This window comes from Macaca thibetana, chromosome 7 (assembly GCF_024542745.1).
Source record: "Macaca thibetana thibetana isolate TM-01 chromosome 7, ASM2454274v1, whole genome shotgun sequence".
Classification (NCBI taxonomy): domain Eukaryota; kingdom Metazoa; phylum Chordata; class Mammalia; order Primates; family Cercopithecidae; genus Macaca; species Macaca thibetana.
Window position 1 is genome coordinate 39,964,268 of NC_065584.1, and position 9,234 is coordinate 39,973,501.

A 9,234-nucleotide genomic window follows, 5' to 3' on the forward strand; every position below is an offset into this window, starting at 1 on the left:
GGAGAATGGCGTGAACCCGGGAGGCAGAGCTTGCAGTGAGCTGAGATCCGGCCACTGCACTCCAGCCTGGGTGACAGAGCGAGACTCCGTCTCAAAAAAAAAAAAAAAAAAAAAAAAAGTATAGTACACCTATCGTTAGATTTTAGTCTTGCCTAATGTTTTGCAATTTTTATTGTTTTCTACAGTTTGGACTGAATTCTAATTTTTCTTGGCTACTAGTCTTCAAAATAATGTTTTCAATTTTTTTCCTTCTTTTTTCCCCATTTTTCCTATTTTGGAGTCACTAACAACTAAGTTGTGCTTTTGTAAAGCTCTGTAAACTGAAGCTAGACAACTTAAACTTCAGGAGAAAATAACAGCAACCTATTTACATACATAAACCACTTTCATACCTGACTACTGATGTATGGACTACAGAGTAATGGCCTATATCAATTTTCCAGGATTTTTCTTTTGTTTACTGTTGTTTTTATCCCTTCCTCCCCCTAATTTCTCTTCATAGGACATGAGACATCACAACCTTCTAAAAGTGGGCTTTCCTAATAACTTAGAACCTACCTGTCTAGGAAAAAAACATCCTAACCATGAGAGATCAGACAAAAGCTGGGACCAGAGACTCATTTTCTTCTAAAACGCTTTCTCCAGAAAATTTTTTAAAGGATGGAGAAAATGTAAAAGGAAAAGGAAAAGATCTTGGTCCCCCAAAATCACTAAGCTAAAGGGAAATTCAAGCTAGGAACTGTTTAGGGCAAACATGCCTCGCATTCTGTTCAAAGTCGTCCCTCTGCTCACTGAGATAAATGCATATCTGATTGCCTCCTTTGAAAAGGCTAAACAGAAACTCAGAAGAATGCAGCTGTTTGTGTCTCACCTTCCTGCTACCTGGAAGCCCCCTCCCCACTTCAAGTTGTCCTGCCTTTCCAGACCAAACCGATGTTCATTTTACATATGTTGATTGATGTCTCATGTCTCCCTAGAATGTATAAAACCAAACTGTGCATGTGTAAAACCAAACTGTGCTCTGACCACCTTGGACATATGTTGTCAGGACCTCTGAAGGTTGTGTCATGGGGGCACATCCTCAACCTTGCCAAAATAAACTTTGTAAATTAACTGAGACCTGTCACAAATTTTCTGGGTTCACACTACAAATATCACAAAATTCAGAAAATGACATCATATTTTTATTTTATTTTTAAAATTAGAGACATGTATTGCTATGTTGCCCAGGCTGGAGTGCAGTGGTTGTTCATAGGCACTATCTTGCGACTGATCAGCACCTGTATTTTGACTTGCTCTGTTTCTGACCTGGGCCAGTTCTCTCCTCCTTAGGTAACCTGGTGGTCCCCTGCTCCCAGGAGGTCACTATATTGATACCGAACTTAATGTGAACAGCTGATTGGCACAACACACTACAAGCCCAGAGCGTCTAGGCTAAAGGGATCCTTCCACCTCATCCTCCCAAGTTACTGGAACTATAGGCACATGCCACTGCACCTGGCTATATCTTTATTAATTAACTGCTTGACACACTTAATGATATTTTTTCTTATATTTTTGGCTGCATAATTTTTGAGGGCCTCTTCCTATAAAAATTATTTTTTAAATATAATTTTCTGTAGTGAAAATAAAAAAAGATAAAAAGATAATTCAGCCTTTCCTCTATCATGGCTGATCAAATGTGTTTTTTAAAACATCTTATTTTGAAACATTACAAAAAGCTGCAAAAATAATACAAAAAATTCCCGCATACTTTTCACTCAGCTTCCCCAAATGTCAACATTTTAAATAACCTTAGAACAATGATCAAAACCAGGAAATTAACATTGGTACAACACCACTAACTAAACTAATGGCTTTATTCTAATTTCACCAGTTTTCTCACTAATGTCCTATTTCTGGTCCAAGATTGAATTCAGGACCCCACATTGCATTTAACTGTGATAACCTGCAGGTCACGTTTGGCAGTCTTCCAAATTAGCCCACCTGGGGCAAGTCTTATGATTCATGGCTTACATCCCATTTCTGAGTAAAGAATCTTATGATGAGTCTCTCAAATCTTATTAAGAGTTCCTCAAACTGTTGATGTACACATTAATATGTAACCTATGGACACTGAAAAGGACACTTATTTGTTTCTGAATCATGAAGTGTTACTGATTGTCTTAAACATGGACATTTGAACTTGTATGTTGTCATCTGTAGCCAATGATTGTAACCTCTGTATTGTGCCCTTCAATGAAAAAGGGCAACTCCAGTATGAAGAGTCCCCCTCCCTTCTCCTAAACTTTCTTATAAAATCATTCCAACTTGTAACAACAAACTTTGGAATACACCCAGCTTTATTAGTGTGTCTTCCCACATTGATCCTCACATTTGGCTTCCAATAAATCTTTATCAATTTATTTCTGCCTCAGCAGCCTTAATTTCCATCAACAAAATGGCATAACTGACAGGATTTCAGAGTGACCTCGCTGGACTACCTAGACCTGCTTCCAACCTTCGTGCATGTGCCAGCACAAAATGCATTGTGTTGCTGGACTTCGACGCCCCTGCTGAGTGCTACAGATGACTTCCTCCTGAAATCAATGAAGTTCCTGTCTTAGTTGAAGTTCTGGTTTATTAAAGGTGGTTTCCTCCTTGGCTACGTGGTACAATGACTGTCTCAGAACAAGAGCTGCTGCTATGAATTCAAGATAAGGGTTTTTGTTAAATTCTAGGGCAGGGTAAAATAGAAGCTCTGTAAATTGTTTCCCTGGTGATTTGGGATGAGATCTTTCCTTAGCTTTTTCCTCTTCCAGTCTCATGAGGGCACTCTTACTCCACTCCATAACTTGTCTCACACAAAGCTTAGATGGGAAGTGCCCTCTAAGACACCTGCTGAGTTTTATGTATAATACTTACCATCTTCCCACTTGCGAGTGCCTAGATAAGTAGTAGATCCACCTAATCCAGGATGGTTATAAGCCGCAGTAGCCAAAATGGAGCTGTTCTGAAAATGCCTAAGATAATTTGTTTGCGCACACAATTGAAAAAAAGTTGGTTTTAGATCCAGACAAATTGAATGGAAGATTTACTTCCAATAACACCTACAAGCTTTTAAAAAAATTATTTTAAAAATGCCTCAATTCAAGAGGTAAAAAGATATGTGAAACGATTCGTAAATTTTAATGATTTAGGAGGCTTTCTCCTTCTTGCCTCCAGCTGCTCCTCCTCCTTCAACCCCTGTGATCTGAACTCAGCGCTTTCTGTTTGTTCTCCTGGCTCCCATACACCTCTTAGGCAGAGATTTTTAGAATTTCACAATACACATGTTTCCTTCCCTCAAAAGGCAGAAATATATTTAAATTTAAAACAAGGGGAACAACCAAAACAACTGCAGAATGAGAATAGAGCTACTGAGATCATAAAAATACGAGTCCAACATTTTTTTTCTAAACCGAGAGATTAATATTTAAAAAATGAGATTCTCAAACATTAAGACATGCCAGGCCAAGCACGGTGGCTCACGCCTGTAATCCCAGCACTTTGGGACGCCGAGGTGGGAAAAACGCTTGAGTCTAGGAGTTCGAGACCAGCCTGGGCAACATGGCAAAACCCCATCTCTACCCAAAAAATGCAAAAATTAGCCAGGCACGGTGGTATGCACCTGTAGTCCCAGCTATTAGGGAGGCTCAGGTGGGAGGATCACTTGAGACCAGGAGGGAGAGGTTGCAATGAGCTGCGATCATGCCACTGCACTCCAGCCTGGGCAACAGGGTGAGACTCTGTCTCAGAAAAATAAAAAAAGACATACTGGGTTTTCTGAGACTCCAGCTAGATACATATAATGGCCCATTGTTGTGCACATCTTAAAATAATATACAGATTAGAACTTAAGTGGTCCACCCAGAACTATAGAGCTAACATGTAGGATCTTCTAAGTTCTCTGTCTACCTCTATATATTTTTTCTGCCTACTTTGAAACTACTGACTTTCCTACTTGTGTTGAGATAAAGCTCACTGTTTGTAGTATTACTAACTTAAGAAGACTTAGAAATTTTGTTTTTCTTATACAATTCAGCCAGTTCAAGCTAAAATGTTAATATTAAAAATCTAACTCTAAACGTATTTGAAACTGAATAAAAGGATAAAAGATTTTTAAAATAAAACTGCCATCAAACTACCCAAAAACTTTGGCTCACAGCCTTCATTAGATTACCTATTGGGACAAATGAAATTTAGCCATGTGGACTAACAGGTTCCAATTTTTTCCAGAAATACTTCAGATCCAACCATCTTTTATAAACTGGTGAGTTTGTATTACTATCTCATGACTAGAATTCTAAAATGAAAGCTATAAGGGCCAGGTGAGGTGACTCATGCCAGCAGTCCCAGCACTTTGGGAGGCCAAGGTAGGAGGATCACTTGGGCCCAGGAGCTCAAGACCAGCCCTGGCAATACAGTGAGACTCTGACTCTACAAAAAAAAAATTTTTTTTAAGTTAGCTGGGCTTGGTGGCATGCATGTGTAGTCCCAGGCACTCAGGAGGCTGTGGTGGGAGGATCACTTGAGCCTGGGAGGTCAAGGCTGCAGTGAGCCATGGTCACACCACTGCTCTCTACCTTGGGCAACAGAGTGAGACCCTGTTTCAAAAAACAAATAAAAAAATAAAGGTATAGGATTTCTATTTGTGCATATATATATGTGTGTTTAGATGTGTTTACATATATACATGTAGTATGTTATATGTTGTATCTACATGATACCCAATTGACTTATAAATAAATAAGCAATCATAAATTAGTAAGCCCAAAGGTTTTCCAAGTTCACATGACTTAAGTAATTCTTTAATAAATAAACTGGCTTTAAAATTATTAGTAAAATAAATATTAAATGTGTGATTTTTGATAAGTAAGACTAATTTAATATTGTTGGTTTAAGAAATACAGCTAAACCTTCTAAGTGATCCACAAAATACCCATATATTTAACTTTAAAGTTCTTGCTTAGGTGAATATCTGACATTCACAGGCTATAAAAATGGTTAATAGAAAAAAACTTTAAAAACTGAGCACAGGTCAGGCATGGTGGCTCACATGTGTAATCCTAGCACTTTGGGAGGCTAAGGTGGGAGAATCACTTGAGCTCAGGAGTTTGAGACCAGCCTGGGCAACATAATGAGATCTCATCTCCATTGAAAAATATATATATATTAAATTTTTTTAAAAGCTGGGCACAGTTGTTCATGCCTGTTATCCTAATGCTTTGGGAGGCCAAGGCAGGTGGATCATTTGAGACCAGGAGTTCAAAACCAGCCTAAGCAACATAGTGAGACACTGTCTCTACAACATAGTGAGACACTGTCTCTACAAAAAATTTGAAAATTAGTCTGGCCTGGTGGCACTTGCCTGTAGTCCTAGCCACTCAGGAAGCTGAGGAGGGAGGATTGCTTGTGCCCAGGAGTTGAGGTTATGATGAGCTGATCATGCCACTGCATAATAATAATTTATTACATGGTAAATTATTTTCCTAAAGCAAAATGACTGGTTAATTATAAAAGAGAAAGTGTAGGACAAGACAAAAGTTCAAACACATCATAAATAGTCTATAGAAATCATAATAGGCCTGGCGCAGTGGCTCATGCCTGTAATCCCAGCACTTTGGGAGGCCGAGACAGGCAGATCACAAGGTCAGGAGTTCAAGAACAGCATGGCCAAAATGGTGAAACCTCATCTCTACTAAAAACACAAAAAGTAGCCGGGCGTGGTGGCACATGCCCGTAGTCCCAGCTACTCAGGAGGCTGAGGCAGGAGAATCGCTTCAATCCAGAAGGTGGAGGTTGCAGTGAGCCAAGATAGTACCACTGCACTCCAGCCTGGGCAACAGAGACTCCGTCTCAAATAATAATAATAATAATAATAATAATAATAATAAATAATATAATAATAAAGTTCTTTAACATTTTTAAAAATTTGTATGTGATTAAGTTGGCTATAATCAAAAAGAAGTTATAAGTGTTTCTAAAGATTGAGATTTTGGCCCTCTACGTTAAAATAACACTGTCTTAAAGTATAAATTTGCTCCTAGTGAATTATAAGAGGTTTTGATTTTGTATTCTACAACCTATTTCTTTTCTAAAACTTCTCAAATTTATATCTCAAAAAATTCTACTTGTGCTATACCTCGCTGCACATGATTCCCAAGTCATGAGTCACTGTTGTTCGTTCTTTATACCCCTAAAAATAGATATCTTTTTCTTGGTTGAAATGATAGTCCTCTCCTTCAAACTTTTTGCCAACTTCTGTAATCTTTGGGTTTTTCTTTTTTCTTTTTTCTTGAGATGAAATTTTGCTTTTGTCACCCAGGCTGGAGTGCAGTGGCATGATCTCGGCTCACTGCAACCTCTGCCTCCCAGGTCTGGAACAAAGCCATTTTCCTCTGATATAACTTGATTCTGTAGTCTTGGCTTTTCTCAATACATCTAAATGATTCCCTATAACCAGGGGACTTTTGATGCTGTTACTAAGATATATTTATTGTCTTGCTTAAGATACAAGTTTCCTTGTTTACTTTCCTCAAAAATATAGTGTATGTTCATAACCCTGGACACACTCTTCCTGTATTTTAATTAAATCCAAGTATTCTTTTTTTTTTCTTGCTCTGTCTTCAGGCTGGAGTACAGTGGCACCATCTCAGCTCACTGCGACCTCCACCTCCCGGGTTCAAGCGATTCTCCTGCCTCAGCCTCCCAAGTAGCTGGGACTACAGGTACGTGCCACCAGCCCAGCTTTTTGTACTTTTAGTACAGACAGGGTTTCACCATGTTGGCCAAGATAGTCTTGATCTCTTGATCTCATGATCTGCTTACCTCAGCCTCCCAAAGTGCTGGGATTACAGGCATGAGTCACTGTGCCCAGCCTAAATCCAAGTATTCTTTTCATTGAGTTTGTCTTCCAGGTTATCTAAATAGAGTTCCAATAAAGCAAAACAATCATATTACAAAAGTTTTTTTCTTTACTTTTTAGTAACTAGCCTAAAACTTTTCTAAATGTTTTATCAAGGTAATTCCTGTGACTTACTGTTTTTTGATTACTTAAAAAAAAAAAAGCTTTAAAAAGGTGAAGATTTTTTACATACACATAACTTTCTTTCTCTCTCTCTCTTTCGTTTTTTTTTTCTTTTTTTTTTTGAGATAGGGTCTTGCTCTGTCTTCCAGGCAGGAGTGCAATGGCACAATCACAGCTCACTGCAGCCTCAACCTGGTGGGCTCAAGAAATCCTCCCACCTGAGCTTCCGGAGTAGCTGGGATCAAAGGCACACACCAGGACAGTGCCTATTTTTTAAAAATTTTTTTTGTTAATTTATTTATTTTTTAAATTTTTGGTCGAGACAGGGTCTCATTAGGTTGCCCAGGGTGGTCTTGAACTTCTGGGCTCAAGTGATCCTCCCGCCTTGGCCTTCTAGTATTGGGATTACAGGGATCAGTCACCACATCCAGCCTTCTATGGGTTTTTTTTTTTTTTGGTTTTTTGTTTTTTTTTTTTCCTGAGACGGAATCTCGCTCTTGTTGCCCAGGCTGTAGTGAAATGGCATGATCTCAGCTCACTGAAACCTCCGCCTCCCAGGTTCAAGCGATTCTCCTGCCTCAGCCTCCCAAGTAGCTGGGATTACAGGTGTCTGCCACCATGCCCAGCTAATTTTTTTGTATTTTCAGTAGAGGTGGGGTTTCACCATGTTGGGCAGGCTGGTCTCAAACTCCTGACCTCAAGTGATCCATCCACCTAGGCCTCCCAAAGTGCTGGGGTTACACGCGTGAGCCACCGTGCCTGGCCCTTTTTATCTTTTTAAGAGTTCTCTTTTCTTCTCACTAGCACACAGGTTGGCAAACCATGACCCACAGACCAAATCCAGCCTACTGTTTGTTTTTGTAAATAGAGTGTCATTGGAACAGAGTAACATTTGAACAGTAAACACAATAACATTTGAACACATTTGTTCAAATATTATCTATGGCTGCTTTCGCATTTACAACAGCAGGGTTGAGTAGCTGCAAATCCTCCTCAGAGCATAAAATATTTATTTTTCTTTTCAGGAGAAGTATAACAACACCTATACTATCCAGTTCCTCATTATTCCAATCCCATTATGGTTAATAATTTTTTTTATGTTAAACTTTCCCTCTTCAAATTATTATGTAGTTTCTCTCTTCCGATTGAACCCTGTCTGATACATCTCCAACCTCTCTGGCTGTTTTCTCAGTCAATTTTTGGGCTCCCCTCCCTCTACCCATTTCATAATGTTAGAGTTCCTCAAGGCTCTCCTCTGCTTTTAGACAGGTTTTTGCTCTGCCACCCAGGCTGGAGTGCAGTGGCACAATTCTAGCTCACTGCAGCCTCCAACTCCTGGCTCAAACAATCCTCCCACCTCAGCCTCCGAAAGAGCTGGGACTACAGATGCGTACCAGCAACCCCGGCTAATTTTTTAGTAAAGATAATCAATGGTTTTTAATCTGGGTTCCATTAATGGCTCCAATGTGTCTATAACTTAGCTGAAATTATATGCAAATTTTATATGCCTATGCAAATACACATAAGTATGGGGAGAAATTTCCAGCTTCATCTTTTGGCAGAATAGCTCAATAGTTAAGGGCACAATAGACCCTGCATACAACTTGGAGGACAAAAGTGACTGCATCTGGGATGCTAATCTGCAATGTTGACTTCTGATTAGCCCCAGTCCTGTGAATATATCCTGATTCCTACTTTATTTACTGTCCCTAGTGTAAGAACATGTCAACCTTGATGTTACTGCACAGCTTATTATCTATTACACTGTAGCATTCTTGCCTGTTCTGGAGGGCTACCTTTAATTGTCTTGCACAGAGCAGTTTGACTCTTTCCCTACAGTATATAAACTCTGAGTGTGGAACTTACGTGTGCAGAAATCTGCCACCCAAGACCACACTTCCGTCTGTAAATTCCCCCAGTAAAACACCCTTATGAAGAAACTGGATTTGTCTGCCTCATCCTTTGGTGTCTTGGCTCCTCTGGCATTTGGGGACCACTTTGCATACAGGGCCCTCTCATGGAACACTACCTGCTTCAGTTTGAATCCCAGCTCTGCCCCTTTGACCTAGGCTAGCTTACATAACCTCACTGTGCCTCAGTTTTCTTGTCCGTAAAAAGGGAAAATTATAGTACCTACCTCATAGAATTGTTATGGGAATTAAGACAGTTAATATATATAAAGCATT

The 9,234-nt window shown here is 39.4% G+C and overlaps 2 protein-coding genes across 4 annotated transcripts in view; one reads left to right on the forward strand and one right to left on the reverse strand.

Annotated features, from left to right (window-relative positions):
* Positions 1–9,234, forward strand: part of VTI1B (vesicle transport through interaction with t-SNAREs 1B) — a 125,804-nt gene that overhangs the window by 66,320 nt on the left and 50,250 nt on the right. The gene's annotated exons all lie outside the window — the stretch shown is intronic.
* Positions 1–9,234, reverse strand: part of RDH12 (retinol dehydrogenase 12) — a 340,678-nt gene that overhangs the window by 27,859 nt on the left and 303,585 nt on the right. The window lies entirely within an intron of this gene.